This window comes from Geotrypetes seraphini, chromosome 1 (genome assembly GCF_902459505.1).
Source record: "Geotrypetes seraphini chromosome 1, aGeoSer1.1, whole genome shotgun sequence".
Taxonomy (NCBI): domain Eukaryota; kingdom Metazoa; phylum Chordata; class Amphibia; order Gymnophiona; family Dermophiidae; genus Geotrypetes; species Geotrypetes seraphini.
Window position 1 is genome coordinate 9,626,073 of NC_047084.1, and position 17,525 is coordinate 9,643,597.

Consider the following 17,525-nt stretch of genomic DNA (forward strand, 5'->3'; position numbering starts at 1 on the left):
TCGCCCTGAAGCAGGAGGGCAGCTATACAGACACCCGGGCATCATCCAGGCAAGAATTTCTTTCGGTAGTTTATTTTTCTTACTGCTGATTGAGTGTTGGGTTATGCACAGGCTCTCACTTCCTTGGTTGTGGAACGAATCGTCCGAGTTTCCATTATGGCCTATGGGGGACTCTGCTTTGATATACAAGTGCTTTGGATGGCGAGCATGCTTCTAGAACAAATTATGCTCGTAAACCAAGGTACCACTGTACCTTGATCTTAATACTTTTGCCAATAAGACATATACGTAACAAACCTCCCAACACACTTCTTTGAACTCTGGACACACCTTCGAAGAAATGTCTCACTAGATGGCTAGGAAAATGGTTTCAGTTATTGGTACTTGGACATCCTGGCAACTGAGGCGTCCAAGTACTGACTTAGGTAGTGTTTTGAACATTTTAGTTTTTTAATTATGAGCCCCATTGTGTTTGGGGTGGTGGATTGTATCTTCCTGTATATTACAAACAACAACACAGCCCTGTACCTTTGAATAATATGCAGGTTTGAAGACAAGCAAAATAAAAAGGTACTGTAGCAGTCAGTGCTGACTTGACAATCCCACAAAAAGTTTCTTTAAAAAGATAATTTACAGGTAATTACAGCCTAATCTACATGCTCTAGGGGTTGCTCAAACTTGCGAAGAAAATACACGTGACACGTCTTTATTTACATTGGATTGGAAAGTAGCCAGCTTATGCCCTCCAGAGTAAGGGAACTTCTCAACAGACTTACTGAACATTATTGCACAATCAAGGTTTCCTTGTCATTTTTAAATTTAGAGCAGTAAACATATTTATGTACAGCACAGAGTAAAATTCTCATAAATATCTTCTTTAACAGTGCATTTACAAATGACTTTACTTAAAAATTAGATGTCTTTGTATTTGTTCATGCATTACTTTTTTTTATTTCTCCGGTGTTGCAGTATATGCCGAGTTTGACTTCATGTCCACAGATCAACATTTGTCTTCGTATTGTCACTGTATTGTTTGGCATGTCAATGAGGGCTAAAAAGTCAAATATCCTCTAATAACAACAGGCTTCTGCTCATTATGACAGGGGTTGCCATACAACAGATTACGAATAACTGGAAAAATTGAAAGAGGCTGAACTTTTGGTTGAACTCTTTATGCCACATATTCAAAATGGAAAGGATAATTGCTATACAGCAGGGAAATTTTACAAAATTTCAGGTTATTTGGGAGCCATTAACAAGATACTGTAAAGATTGAAATTATTGCATAGAATAAATATTAATTCCCTTTTGTTCATACACGTCCAGCCTGGGTGGGGTGGAAATATTTTATGATTTCTTTTGTTTATGATTAATTGTTGGATATAAGGGAGGGGGGATATTTGATGAAAGCTATAATTTGATGATATAATAAATAATGTTAAAGTATAAAATGATTGTATTTGTGGGGGGCGCTAGAGAGCCCGATCAATATGGAGGCTTGAGTCGCGAGCTCCCGTCCACAGCTGCGCTATTCTTGAATTATTACTCACTTTCGAGAACGCAATCGTGCTATACAACGTTGTAACAATGCCTCAGCCCAAGCAGGGTAGGATCGAGGCCGCCTTTGCCGGCTCCTCCGGTGTTAAACGCCCGAAACAAGATCCTCCGACACCTACTAAGGGAGAGTCGCACAGGCCACGTGTCGACCCGGAGCTTACCATATCGGAGCAGTTACAGCTAATATCTAATATGATGTCTGAAAGCAAGGACGATATTAAAGATATCAAGCACGAAATCATGAATCTTACTGAAAAATTTTCAACCATGGAAACAAAAATGCAGGTACTTGAGAAGAAGTGCTTACTTGTTGATGAGATCTCCACAAACCAGAAAATGGATCGTAGGGCTCTGCATGCTCTGGAGATTCAACTGGAAGATCTGGGTAACCGCGGTCGGCGCCACAACCTGCGTCTGAACGGCCTTCATGAGGGGGCCGAGGGATCTAACGCTTGTAAATTCTTCGAAGATTGGCTACCTAAAGTGTTGTCCCTTACATTTGATCGGGCTCTGGAGGTTGAGAGAGCCCACCGTGTGCCGACCAGGGCTCCGACCGGCTCTCAGCGTGCCAGACCGGTGGTAATGAAGATTTTGAGGTTTCCACACGTAGCTATGATCCTGGACAAAATGAAATCCATCCACAAAATAGACTGGCAGGGTCAAACCATCTACATTTCAGCGGATTATACGAAAGCTACAGCAGAAAAAAGACGCAAGTTTCTTGCCATGCGCCCTCGCCTGAGAGCTATTGAGGCGCGCTTCGGCCTTCTCTCTTCAGCACGCTTCAAGATAACGTATCAAAATAGAACAAAAACATACACCGACCCTGATGAGGTGGACAGATTTTTGAAAGAGCAAGAAGACCTGATCCGTATGGAAACCTGACTTTTTTTGTGTGTGAATTTTAGTGTTCACCTTTCACCCTGTTTAGAACCGGGTATGCTTGCAGTTTGGATAAGTGTTTATGCACTGTTTTCTATATAGTTGCGAGTGATTAGTTCATTTCATTATTTTTTCTGTATTTTGCCATCCACTGGTTTTGCGGGCTGATGGGGGGGGGCTGCTGACTCGTAGCCTTCATGTTGAGTGTCTCTCTTCCCCTCCATAGGCCTCCGGGGCGCCTTTTGGGCGGGATGGTTACGAGGCTTTTGCCTTGTGGGTGGGTGGGAGTTGGATTGATTGTGGGGAGGGTGGTGGGCTGTATGTATCTGTGTGTGTGTGGGTTTTTTCCTTTATTTTTTTCTTTTTTCTTTCTCTTTCATCAGAATCAGGCAGTTTTAATCTTACTATCCAGGAAGCAAACAGTTGTGATTGTTATGTGGGTTAATTATATATCCATTGCTTGTGGTATTGTGTATTTAGCTCTTTACTATGGCACTCTGTAATGTGTTATCGTTAAACATTAGAGGGTTAAATCACCCTATTAAGAGAAAAAAAATGCTACTGTACTGTAAACACAAATCTGCACATGTGGTTTTTCTGCAGGAAACAAAATTGAATGTGATTGAATCAAGTAAACTTAAACGTGATTGGGTCTCTCACTGTTTCTTTTCCCCGGCTGCTTCTTCTAGAGGTGGGGTGGCCATTCTACTTGCCAAACAACTCCAATATACCATAGTTTGTTCCTCTCATGACTCTCAGGGACGCTGGGTATCTGTAACTTTGGACATTGCTTCCCACCGATATACCTTCTTTGCACTATATGCTCCTAACATTGTGGATCGGGAATTTTTTAAAACCTTGGCCAGGGAGCTGGCTTCTTTTTCCACCGACTATTTAATAGTGTGTGGGGATTGGAACCTGGTTCTTGATGCATATCTTGATAGGCGGTCTCAATCCACATATCGCCCTCCACCTACACTTCCCATGTTGTTGAACATTATTCAGACATATGGTCTTGCAGATGTGTGGCGTCTATTTCATCCTAAAGCACAGGAATTTACATTTTGGTCCGCGCCACATGCATCAGCAATGCGTTTAGATTATTTTTTACTCTCCCATTCGCTTTTACACTCTGTTCATTCCTCCTCCATTCTGGCCTGCCCTCTTTCTGACCATTCTGCTATATCAATATCCTTGCAGTTAGCTGTTTCTTCTCCTCCTGCCTCCTCCTGGTGATTTAATACGGCTCTCCTAGATGATCCTCACTTCGTGGAACAACTTGAGGCGTGGTCCAAAGATTACCTTCTTGGGACGCTTATAAGGCATACCTAAGAGGTAAAATCATAGCCTATACAGCTCATATTAACAAAGAACGAAAGAAAACTCTTGAGAATCTGGATATACAGATCAAGGCACTGGAAGTCCGATATCATTCCTTACCCATAGCCTCTGACCTGTTGCAGATTCGTAAACTCAAATTTCAATATAATACTATCCTGTCTGAACGGGCTGGAATTCTGCTATTACGGGAGGGAGCGGTATATTATGAACATCGTAACACAGCAGGAAAATTATTGGCCAATTATCTTAAACAAAAGAAAAGAACCAGTCGTATTAAAGCCTTAAAATCCTCTGGATCCCTTATCACTGATCCTAATGAAATTTCAGAGCACTTCCGCTCTTTTTATGAGCGCCTCTATACTTCAGGAACTAATCCCTCTGATGAGGACTTTTCAACATTCTTTCAAAACTTGAACCCTCCCCCGATTCCACCACAACTATTTGATGATCTCAACAGATCTTTAACTGAGATGGAGATTGGTGCAGCCATAGCTGGACTGCGCTCAGGAAAAGCTCCGGGAGGGGATGGTTTCTCATTGGGCTTTTATAAATCCTTTCAAAAAATTGTAATTCCCTTACTTCTTCGGCTATATTCTGAATTTCTGGATAGAGGGAGTAGTGGAGGTACATTTGTTGAAGCGGACATTGTGGTTTTTCCCAAACCTGGTAGGGATCCCTTGTTGCCTAAAAATTATAGACCCATCTCTTTACTCAATTATGATTGTAAAATTTATGCGAAAATCCTTGCAGAAAGACTTGCTAAAGTACTCCCTTTGCTTATTCACTCCACACAGTGTGGCTTTGTGAAGGGACGCCTTACTGCTGACAACTCCAGAGTTTTTTGTCATGTGTTACAGGCTGCCCGTCAGACTTCCATACCTACTTGCGTTATGTCATTAGATGCCGAAAAGGCTTTTGATTATGTGGAATGGAAATACTTGTTCTATACCCTTCGCTGGTTCCAATTAGGGGATGCGTATATGGATATGGTAGGTCTTTTATATGCTAATCCTAGGGCCAGATTGAATGTGAATGGGTATTTCTCGTCATACTTTTCCTTGTCTCGTGGAACGAGACAGGGCTGTCCTTTATCACCCCTCCTATTCAATCTGGCCCTAGAACCTCTACTGCGTCAGTTAGACTCTTCACCAGATATTCAGGGCGTTCAGGTTGGTCCCAATGAGGTACGTTTGTCTGCCTTCGTGGATGATGTACTCCTATACATCTCCAAGCCGGAGGATAGTCTTCCGTCTATCTTTAATCTTCTTTCCAAATTTGGTAAACTTTCTGGTTACACCATAAACTGGGATAAAACTGAGGTACTACCCTTGAATCCTTCATGCACACAGGCTATGGTTGCTCCTTATGGTCTTACTTGGTGTTCCAATGATCTTAAGTACTTGGGCATACGTTTCTGTAATACATGGCAAGATACGGTTGCCTTCAATGTTAAATTGCTGCTAAATAAGATTCAGACTTTATGTTCACAATGGTCTCCATTGCATTTAGCATGGTGGGGCCGACTAGAAACAATTCACATGATGTTGACACCTCAAGTTTTATATGTCTTACAGATGCTGCCGCTACCTCTTCCACCTAGCTTATTTAAGCAATTGGATAAAATCCTAACTACATTTCTTTGGTGTGGGAAACCATCACGAATAGCGCTATCTACCCTTAAGAGGCCTTGGGGACTAGGAGGGGTAAATTTTCCACAGTTTTCTTTGTATGCCAAAGCTGCTTTGCTTCGGGGAGTTAGTAAATGGTTTTTACCTCCTACCAGTGTTGTAACTAGACCTTATTGGGAATCACTGGAACGAGACCTTATGCCTTCTAATCCTATTGAACAGGCGTGCTTCTCTTCTAAGACGCCATACTTCCGGGACTGGGCGGTACTTACCGCTTCTAGAGAGGTATTGATAAGCCTAGATAAGACTTTACAACACCACATGTACACGAGTATTCATTCGCCTATTTGGGGTAACCCCCACATTATAATAGGCTCCCGAATGGTATATTGGCCTACCTGGGTTCAGTATGGTATTTGGTATATTCAAGATATATTGTTTCATGATAAATTGATGTCTTTCTCTCAATTACAAAATGCTTATGAGGTACCCTCTACTCAGAGATATCGATATTTGCAGTTATGTCATAGTATTACTACTAGTTTCGGTAAGACCTTGGATAAACTGCATCGAGGTACTAATCTCACGAGGTCTTTGCTGACCACATGGAGCACCAAGCCCCATGTTATATCTGTAATATATGACATTCTACAGGATGCGGGCATATCACACCCCCTTCCTATTCAGAGTATGTGGTCGCTAGACCTTCAATGTCTGATCTCTGACTGCCAATGGGATCAGGTGTGGAAATTATGTAATAGACCCCTGCATTCAGCCTCTATTAGACAATCCTTATATTTTGTTCTTCATGAAGCATTGTGGACACCTGTCAAACAGCAGAGATCTTCCCTGACCTCCTCTGATAAATGCGGGAGATGTCAGCATTCTGTGGGAACTTTTCAGCATATGTTATTTGACTGTTCTCATGGATCTGGCTTCTGGTTGGAGGTTGGAGAACTAGTCAGCCGGATAGTTCCTTCTCCTGCTTCTCTGACTTACCAGATGGTTATATTGAGATCAGCTATTCTCTTTCCATCACTTTTACGACATCATGCTGCTCTTTTTGACATTCTTATTGGTCTGGCCATCAAATCTGTGTTACTACAGTGGAAGCTTCGGACTCAGTTATCACCTTCCCGATGGTGGAACATGGTTCTCTCGGCTTATCAACACGAGTCTAGGTTGGCCGAATGCAGGGGTTCAGTATCAGTCTTTAAGCGTATTTGGTCTCCCATACAACAATTCTGTAGTATCAGCTCTGAATAACTGTTTGCTCTCCTGATACCTTTTCTTTTCTTTATATAAGTGATTAATGCTTGTATAGATTTTTGTACAATTTTGTTCGCTATATTGATGACCACATTTTGTGCTCTATACTGTTCACTCACTACATTGTTGATTGTCTGATTCTTTAGTCAGTATTATGCTATGTACTTATTTTATGTTCATTTTTGTATTTTCTTCTGTTCTCTTGATTTATTCAATAAACATGATTGACTTTAAAAAAAATGATTGTATTTGTGTTATACTTATTGTGAGTTTTAAAAATATGAATAAAGATTTGAAACTAACCCCCCCCTCAAAAAAAAACAAAAAACATTTGTCTTCGTATTTCTATTTCTAAATTGTGATCATTTGCTCTGTATTTGGACATCCCAGCGATTGAGGCATCCAAGTACTGACTTAGGTAGTTTTTTGGACACTTCAGTTTTTTAATTATGAGCCCCATTATGTTTGGGGTGGTGGATTGTCTCTTCCTGTATATTACAAATAACAACACAGCCCTGTGTGTGTTCTGTATGTGACTGAGGTGTGTTATCCTTTTTAAATGTACTTTTAATGTACTAGGTGTATTGGTGTTGTAGGTCCCAGTGTAATATTTGTAGTGCTGACTATTGATAAGGTTCTTGCTGTTGGAATCAGAGGATTAGTGTTACTGATGCATGATACATTTGCTACACAAATGTTGAGTTAAGATTATTTTCAGGTTATATATTATTTGACAATGTGCCTTGTAGTAGAGATATTTACGTCACTATTGCTCAAGTAACAGAATATTTTTTGTTATGGTGACTTCAATGGAGAAATGTCCCACTCGTAGTTATGATCTGCACCTGTTATCGTGTGAACAAGCAGAGATGGTAAAGGAGTTTTGGGAAAAGGAGAGAGTGTATATGACCTATCATTTTTATTAATCAGGTTGCGGGGTGGGGGGTGGGGTCAGAAATCCTACCAAAGGCCTTGTTTTAAATTCATATGACCTTCTACTGGCAGCCAATGTAGGAGACCTAAATACAAAGAGCTGCAGTAATCCAGCTGTGAAAATGTGACTGTGTGAACCAATTTGTATAAATCATCTAACAAAATAAAAGATGTAATCGGTCACAAATGCAAAATTTTTGAAAAACAGAAAAAGCCAACTACTTCATTTCAAATTTACTTTTTAAGCCTTAGTCAATCCTAATCTGCAGGCTGAAAGGAACAGGGTATCACTCCTGTGCGTATGACCCTTTAGACACCAGGGAGATGCCAGGTAGGCCTTGGGGAGGGGAGGGTATGGGAGGTGCTCAAGCTAGGACTATCATTGTCTTCAGGGGCCGATGTATGGAGGATCGAGACAGGGTGGCAAGCAAAACCCCTGTTGCTACTATCTGGCACCAGACAATATTCAGACCAGTGCCCAGTTAGCTCCGCAACTAAAGTTAGGATGGCCTTTTGCTTACTTAACTGGGTAGCAGTCTGAATATTGCTGCTAAGTCAAGTATTAGCTATACTCAAGCTCTGACTATAGACCACCCTGGCACTAACCTGATAGTGTAGGGGTGATATTCAGTGGCACCATGTGGTTAAGTGGGGAGAGGTGATTTAATTGGGCAGGAGACTCTCCTATCTGGTTAAATCGCTTTGACTATCAGTCAGAGAGTTTTTCATGAGCATTCAGCATATCCTCAAGCCATCTTTACTGCACCACAAGATAACCAGCTTTTCAACATTTCAGGAACTGTTGCTTAGTAATATGTTTACATTTTAAATAACAAGCACAAAAATTTCCCCTATAAGCCAATCTAACAGTCAAACAATAACTGTAATATAAATACATAGATGTTAAACAGTTATATTTTGTACTAAGAGATATTTCAGTAATGGGAGACCTGCATTGTATTGTGTCATGCAGTTTCTCCCAATGGTATCTCAAATCAAGTACCCTACAATGGTACCTAACGAGTCTGCCCCATATATCATGATTTTTCTTTGATTAAATTCCCATAAGAAACTATAGTGTAGGATTGGTACAAACATCCAAAGACATAAAAAAAAAAAAGTCCATGCAGCAAACCAGAAAACACAAGATGTGAAAAAAAAGTGTCTGAAATCAAAAATTTTAAAAATCAACACAATAGAAATTCTGAAAAATGTAAACTTAGCTTGATATGAAGCCATGTGAGCATATAAGTTTACAGAACTTGCATGAGCACACAACCTTTCAATTGAAAAAAAATATGGAATAAATACAGTGAATCTAATTAGAAAATGAGTGGCATTTATTGAAGAACAAGGGTTGATACTAGGCAGACTTGCACGATCTGTGCCTTGTATATGGCAATTTGGTTTAGGCTGGACTGGGGAGAGGGCTTCGATGGAAACTCTAGTAATTTAGAACCTGAGGAAGATATTGGGTGGATTTTTACGGTCTGTATCTCGCAAATGAGTGATGGTTTGGATAGGCTGGAGTGAGCTTCGATGGCAGCTCTAATAGTTGGAACCCAAGGTATCAAACTTTGATAGTAACTCTAGTAGTTCCAGGTGGACATTTATGATCTAACACCCAGTAATATAAAAGAAAAAGACGATTCAATTTAAGGAATGAATTTTTATAATGAGTGTAACTGTCAGGCAGCCTGGATGGACCATTCAGGTCTTTACTATGTTAATAGTAATTACAATGTCATCTGAGAAAGGCTAGTTGAATAGTTTAAATTTACATGTCAAAGTAGTACACAAAACTGAGTTTCACTGAGTGAGTTGCTGGATAGGTGGTGGAGTGTGAGCGTGGAGTTGGGTGAATAGTTACTTTCTAGGAGATCCTGTGTAATTGCATTCAAACGATAAGATGGGATAAGGAAGAGTGCAGAGCATAAAGTAGAATGTAGTTTGTTTGAGGAAAAGGGATTTGAGGTATGTAAGTATGCCTAGAGATGTTGAGTATGACTCTGAGTTCACATGGGTATTGGTTCCATTTGATTGCTGCAATGTGAGTGCAAGGGAGGGTATGGCAAGTGTCAAGTTTAAATGTTAGGGGTTTGGGGGTATGTGTAGGAAGGATGTGAGTGCAGAAGAATGCAATATGGTATAAAGTGATCAGTAGTCTTCATCATAGGACAGACTTAAAGATCTCAATATGAATACTTTGTAGGAAATGTGGAATAGGCGAGATACGATAGAGACATTTAAATACCTACATGGCATAACATGCACATGAGTCAAGTCTCTTTCAATTGAAAGTAAGCTCTGGAATGAGGCGGCATAGGGAAAGGAAAAAGACTTAAGAAGAAACCTCAGAAAATACTTTTTATATGGATAGGGTAATGAATACATGGAATGGTCTCCCAGAGGAGGTGGTGGAGATGAAAAATGGATTTGAATTCAAGAAAGTTTGGAATAAGTACACTGGATCTCTAAGGGAGAGAAAAGGATAGCAGATGGCATGGATAGGCAGAATAGTCAGACCAAATGGTCCTTATCTGCCTTCATTTTCTAAGGATTTGGGTGAGGGATGTGAATTAGCTCCTCCCTTCCTTTCTTCTCTTCTCCCCTTCCATTCTGCATATTCTCCTACTTACCCCTTTCCACTCTCTTGTACCCTATTTTTTTTCAGCCTTTCTTTCTGTCAGCTATCCTCATCTGTCTCCTTGCTTCCTTCTTCCCTTATCTCTCCTTCCATTATTTCTGTTTTCTGTATCTTCTTACCTCTCTCATTTTGGGCTACATCTTTTTGGTGGGGTCTGGAAACCTCAGTTGTCACTTCTAGCTTAATCACTATGGGTCTGAACTCATCAATGTTAACATGACTAGTAACCTCTAAGCATGCTTACAGCTTCACCAAAATGAGTCTGGCTGCATCTTTGCTGGTGGAAGCTGGAAACCTCTGCCAGTACTTAATTATTTATTTTAAAATAACATACATAATCATGTAAACACACATAAGCAAGACAACATAATACATTGACTCATTACAATTATCTAACATCCTAAAACTAGCACAAAACTAGTAAAACTTCACTTTGCTGCTGCTGCTGCTGCTGCTGCTACTTCATTTGGACACTGCCAGCTCCTGTACAGTTTTGGATGGTGGCCTCTGCCATTCCAGTGGCTCTTCATCTGACTAGTGGCCACTTCTGGCTCTGACATAATTTCATGTTGTGGAATCTGTCCTCTTCCAAGACTGGGGCTACTTCCTTCCCCCTGCTGTTCCTTCCTCTACAGTAGAGAATTTTTCTCTGTACCTGCGGGATATACCTCCATCCCCATCCCTACTGTCCCTACCCCATCCCTGAAAGCTCTGTACTCATCTGCACAAGCCTCAAACACTTTGTTTCCTTTGTTTGAGGCTTGTGCATATGAGGACAGAGCTTCCAGGGATGGAGATAGATCCCGCAAGGATGGGGCCAAATTTGTCCTTGTGTCATTCTCTACAGCCACTTTCATTAAGTGATGTCACCATAAGAATGAAATAAATGAAATTAAATGAACTGCCATCCTACTGCTGGCTGCCTCCGTGCTGCATATGATTATGTTTGTTTGTGCATTACTTACATATGGATATGGATGAATTGATAGATGTAGAAAACCTTGACAACAGGTGCTATTGCCTCTTGTGAAAATAAAGTAAATCTGTCTCCAATATCTGCATCCTATACAGAATCGGGCCTACACCCACCCAAAGTTAACCGGATTCTGTAACCGATGTCCATGTTGCAGACACTGGTTACAGAATCGGGTTTAACACGCCCAACCCCCCTCCCCGGACCCCCTCCCAACAGCGCCCCCGAATATCGCCGGCAGGAGGGTACCCAACTTCTCCTGCCGGACCCCCCAATGCCCCTCCTAAGATCACCGGCAGGAAGGTGCTCAACCCTTCCTGCCGACAGAACCCCCCCCGACAATCGCGGCAGGAGGGTACCCAACCCCCCTAATAAATCCCCCCACCCCAGAACTCCCCCTTAGTCTTAATTTCCAAGTTGGACTGGACGGCTCCTCGCACGTCTGGCCAGCAGGCCCGCCTCCGTTCAATTGAGGCAGACCCACCCCTTCCTTGCCCAACCCACAGGATCCTAGGGCCTGTTTGGCCCAAGCACCTAAGGCCCCTCCTAGACTTAAAAAAAACAACAACAACCACCTAACTTTGTTCAGATGGGAGCTCTACGATTGTGGGGATGATGGGGTATACAAACTTAAGGTTTAGTTTAGTTTAGATATGGAAACATCTGGAAGAAGTAGTGGGCAAAACTGAAAGGAGCTATTGTAAGGACAACAAACCAAATCATTCATAACTACTGTCAATATAGTCTCAACCTCATTCATTTTTTAGAAATGAGACTGAAAACCTCCCCTCTCTCCTCAATCCACTATAATAAAACCCTTAGCGCGCATGCACACTTCAAACTCTGTGGGCCTGTGATCCGTGGTACACCGCCGAGCACCGGCAGTTGGCTGCTGGGGTTGATGTGCTACAGGCTATAGGGAGCGTGCATGTGTGTGGAGTGGGTGGGGGGAGGGGAGAGGGGGGTTTCTGCTTTTACGGTTTGGCTGCCACGTTATAGCGGGTGTGGTGTCACCCTTCTTACTCGTACCGACAAGGAAGATGAGGAGACAAAAGGTAAAAAACAGCGGTTTCTCTATCGGGGCGCACAGACAGCATGTGAGAATATGACTTTGACTCTTTGGTGTTGTGAGGGTTGCTGCTAGATAGGGGGGAGGTAAAAGGAAGGGAGAAGGGCTACTGCTGGACAGGTGGAGCAGGGAAGGGGTGCTGCTGGACATGGGGGAGAGACAGAAAGAAAGACAAACAGTGGACAGGGAGAGAGACAGAAAGAAAGACAGACAAAAAGAAAGGGGGCAGGGAGAGAGAAAGACAGACAGATGTACAGAAAGAAAGAAAGATAAAGAAAGATAGAAAGAAAGAAAGAAATGCCTAAATCTACACATCTAGTCTAGCACCCGTTAATGTAAAGGGCTAAAAAACTAGTTCTGCTATAAAATAGTTGACAAGAAAGACACCCTTGACCTTCTCAAAAACCTTTCACAAAAATAGTAACATGGGAAACTGGTTGTGGTCAATAATTTGCTATCACCAACTCATCCCTGTTCAACAGCAGTTGAATAATCTTCTATATATATAAAATCGGAGGTATGTATGTGTGTGTGTATGTATGTATGTGTGTGTGTGTGTATGTGCCGCGATCACGCAAAAACGGCTTGACCGATTTGAACGAAACTTGGTATGCAGATCCCTCACTACCTGGGGTGATATGTTCTGGGGGTCTCGCGGCCCACCTGCACACGTGGGCGGAGCTACAAACAGAAAATCAGATTTCACCCATTCATGTCAATGGAAAAAATGTAAAAAGCTGCCATTCTCACAGTAATTCAAAAACGGCTTGACCGATTTGATCAAAACTTGGTATGCAGATCCCTCACTACCTGGGGTGATATGTTCTGGGGGTCTCGAGGCCCACCTGCACACGTGGGCGGAGCTACAAACCGAAAATCAGATTTCACCCATTCATGTCAATGGAAAAAATGTAAAAAGCTGCCAACGCAAAAACGGCTTGCCCGATTTGAACGAAACTTGGTATGCAGATCCCTCACTACCTGGGGTGATATGTTCTAGGGGTCTCGCTGCCCACCTGCACACGTGGGCAGAGCTACAAACTGAAAATCAGATTTCACCCATTCATGTCAATGGCAAAAATGTAAAAAGCTGCCAACGAAAAAACGGCTTGCCCGATTTGAACGAAACTTGATATGCAGATCCCTCACTACCTGGGGTGATATGTTCTGGGGGTCTCGCGGCCCACCTGCACATGTGGGCGGAGCTACAAACAGAAAATCTGATTTCACCCATTCATGTCAATGGAAAAATTGTAAAAAGCTGCAAACGTAAAAACGGCTTGCCCGATTTGAACGAAACTTGGTATGCAGATCCCTCACTACCTGGGGTGATATGTTCTGGGGGGTCTCGCTGCCCTCCTGCACACATGGGCGGAGCTACAAACAGAAAATCAGATTTCACCCATTCATGTCAATGGCAAAAATGTAAAAAGCTGCCAACGCAAAAACGGCTTGCCCGATTTGAACTAAACTTGGTATGCAGATCCCTCACTACTTGGGGTGATATGTTCTGGGGGTCTCGCGGCCCACCTGCACACGTGGGCGGAGCTACAAACAGAAAATCAGATTTCACCCATTCATGTCAATGGAAAAATTGTAAAAAGCTGCCAACGCAAAAACGGCTTGCCCGATTTGAACGAAACTTGCAACACATCTTCCTTTTCAGTTTAAGAGCTTGCAAATTCCAGTGAGACTTGCATTCTCTATCACAATCAACAAATCACAGGGACAGACTATTACATACTGTGGAGTGGATTTAAGATCCCCCTGTTTTTCCCATGGTCAACTCTATGTTGCTTGCTCAAGGGTGGGTTCACCCAAGAATTTATATGTTCTTGCTCCTGGAGGTGAAACTAAAAATGTTGTTTATAATCAAGTTTTGTGTTAGTTGTATTGTATTCATTTTGTCAAATATTTCACATTATAATTTGAATATTGTACTTTTTATAAAGCTGTAAAAAAATATTTTCATTCACCACTATAAAGTATCTTTATTTGAATCCATTTACAGTGTTATTGCTATAATTAAATACCCGTGCAATGCCGGGGCATCAGCTAGTCTTACTATAATATATATTCTCTAAAAAACTTCATTCTCTAATTCTTTCACAAACCAGGGGAGGCAAGGGTCTTTCTTACAGCAAACCTCTACCAGTCAGTCACCCTCACAACTTTTCCTCCCCTTGAATTGAAAAACCCCCCAAAAACATCCCACACAACCTCTTCTGGATCCTGAATCATCTGCTTATCTGAATACAGGGGATCTGCACCTAACTTATGCACCAAGACTTATACCAGGTTTCACCTGGAGTAAATCCTCACGCCCAAAGTTGGGCACAGAGTCTGGCACTAAAGACTATTCTATAAAGAGCAATGATCCTACAATGTTCCTTATACAATATTGTTCAACACCAATTTATTTTTCAGCAATGAAGTTTGAGCATCATTTACTGAATTCAACCTAATGTTTAGAAGGAACATGCTTAGGATTCCGTGCATGTGACCTAGGAAAACAATTATAAGTGATAGCATGAAAAAGGGAAAGTACTGGTATGTGAAATGCAAAAGGCTTGTTATGTGAACATATGACTAAACTAAGGGAAACTGGTATGTATGATGACATCCTTACAATCAAAAGCAGAGCAAGTGAAATTCCTACTGTGTATGTACAGCACTTTCTTAGTCTGAATATTTGCACACTGTACTTTGAAAGAGCACATAATATAACATGATTTCTCCTAACTTGTTCTTCAAAAGGAACCTGCTGTAGCTGAGGGAGTAGCAGAAAACAAGATCAGGAAGGATAGTACTGGGAAAAACAATCAGTGAAAGACAGTGTGTGATTCAAATGCAAATCCAAGCAGGAACTCAACCTGTCAACAAGTTAGGAACTGTAAAGGATCTTCTCAACCCTATGGCAGGTGCATGTGACTGAGAGCTTGCCAGGTCTGTACACAGTTCAAAGGCCTTTTTACACCCATGTGAGGTGAATTATGGAAAAGTATGGCAACAAGAAGGCTAAGCACATTTCTTGAACTCTTGCATTTAAAAAGTGGTTATTCCCAATATACTAACCTCAAATGACTTCATTCCCTGTATCAACTGTGCAGTCTTATATTTTTATCCAAAGAAAGGATATATGATTTTGCAAAAACATGTACTCAAAAGACCACTTCTGTCTTTTGAGACAAAAACAAGTGACTTTTCTTGTAGCATTTATTTAGAAAGAAGAAGACAAAAACTGCAGTTAAAGGAAGGTATATACTGGGTAAGGGATAGTTGGAAAGTGTTTGAGTATAGTCTATAAAGTTCTTTCCTCAATTTGTACAGCACACATGCTTTTAGCAGGGGCATGTTTAGGCTGGAGGAGGGAAGTTACAAGTTCATATTGCATTTCCAAGCATATAGGCATACTCCTCAAGTAAGATAGGACTTCTAGGAAATGAAGGTGCATGTAAAGGAACAGCAATTTTCAAAGTGAGAGTAAGATCATAAGCAGAGCTGGTACAAGTATATTGGGTACCCTAGGTGAAGCTTCAGCCTTAGCTCCCCCACCCTAATTAGCTTTCAGATTCCTAATGTAAACCCCTAGGATATTATGGGGCTCTTTAAAAAAACATATAACACAGATGTCCAAAGACGGCATAAACTGGCACTTAGACATCTTACTAGTCAAAACGACCATGTGGACATTTTTTTAAGGGTGCATGTTAAAAGCAGGATTAGGGTGGGCTTAGCACTTGGGCATTTTACATAAGAACATAAGCATTGCCTCTGCCGGGTCAGACCAGGGGTCTATCGCGCCAGCAGTCTGCTCTTGCGGCGGCCCCCCAGGTTCATGACCTATAAGTGCTCAATACCTAAGATGTTTGTACCCTCTTTATTTAATATCCTGTAAGTAGCCCTTTATCTGTACTCTGCTATCCCCTTCTCTTTCAGGAAGTCATCCAATCCCTTTTTGAACCCCAATAATGTACTCTGACCTATCACCTCTTCTGGAAGTGCATTCCAGGTGTCCACCACCCTCTGAGTGAAGAAGAACTTCCTAGCATTCGTTTTGAATCTGTCTCCTCTCTATTTTTCTGGATAACCTCTTGTTTTTGTTGTCCCCGCTAGTCTGAAGAATCTATCCCTCTCCACCTTCTCTATGCCTTTCATGATTTTATAAGTCTCTATCATGTCCCCTCTAAGTCTCCGCTTTTCCAGGGTAAAGAGCCCCAACTTGTCCAACCTTTCAGCATATGAAAGGTTCTCCATGCCCTTTATCATCCTTGTTCCTCTCCTCTGGATCCTCTCGAGTATCGCCATATCCTTCTTAAGGTACGGTGACCAGTATTGTATGCAGTACTCCAGGTGCGGGCGCACCATCGCTCAATACAGCGGCAGGATAACTTCCTTCGTTCTGGTAGTGATACCTTTTTTGATAATGCCCAACTTTCTATTCGCTTTCTTTGAGGCCACTGCACATTGTGCCGCCGGCTTCATTGATTTATCCACCAGTACCCCCAGGTCTTTTTCTAGGTTGCCTTCCCCCAGTACCCTTCCTCCCATCGTATAGTTATATATGGGGTTCCCTTTCCCTATGTGCAAGACCTTACATTTCTCTACATTGAAGCTCATCTGCCATCTATTTGCCCACTCACTCAGTTTGTTCAGGTCGCTCTGCAGTTTTTTGCATTCCTCAACAGTTCTGACCTTCTGGAGAGTTTTGTGTCGTCCACGAATCTGATAACTTCGCACTTCGTCCCTGTTTCCAGGTCATTGATGAATTATTGAACAGCAGCGGTCCCAGCACTGACCCCTGTGGGACACCACTCGTGACCCCTTTCCAGTCAGAGTAGTGTCCCTTTACTCCTACCCTCTGCTTCCTGTCTGCCAGCCAATTTTTGATCCATCTGTGCACATCTTCTTCCACCCCGTGGCTCCACAGTTTCTTCAGTAGGCGCTCATGGAGTACCTTGTCGAAGACTTTCTGGAAATCCAGATATACGATGTCTATAGGGATCACCTTTGTCCAATTGTTTGCTTATCCCCTCAAAGAAGTGCAGTAGGTTCGTTTGGCATGATCTTCCTTTGCAGAAACCATGCTGGCTTATTCTCATCAGATTGTTTTTTTCTATATGCTCATTGATACTTTCCTTGATCAGTGATTCGGCCATCTTGCCCGGAACTGAGGTCAAACTCACCGGTCTGTAGTTCCCCGGGTCACCTCTCGATCCTTTTTTG

At 41.9% G+C, this 17,525-nt stretch overlaps 1 protein-coding gene across 1 annotated transcript in view; it reads right to left on the reverse strand.

The window, feature by feature from the left end:
• The window catches only part of ADGRV1 (adhesion G protein-coupled receptor V1), a 786,618-nt gene that overhangs the window by 106,830 nt on the left and 662,263 nt on the right, over positions 1 to 17,525 (reverse strand). The gene's annotated exons all lie outside the window — the stretch shown is intronic.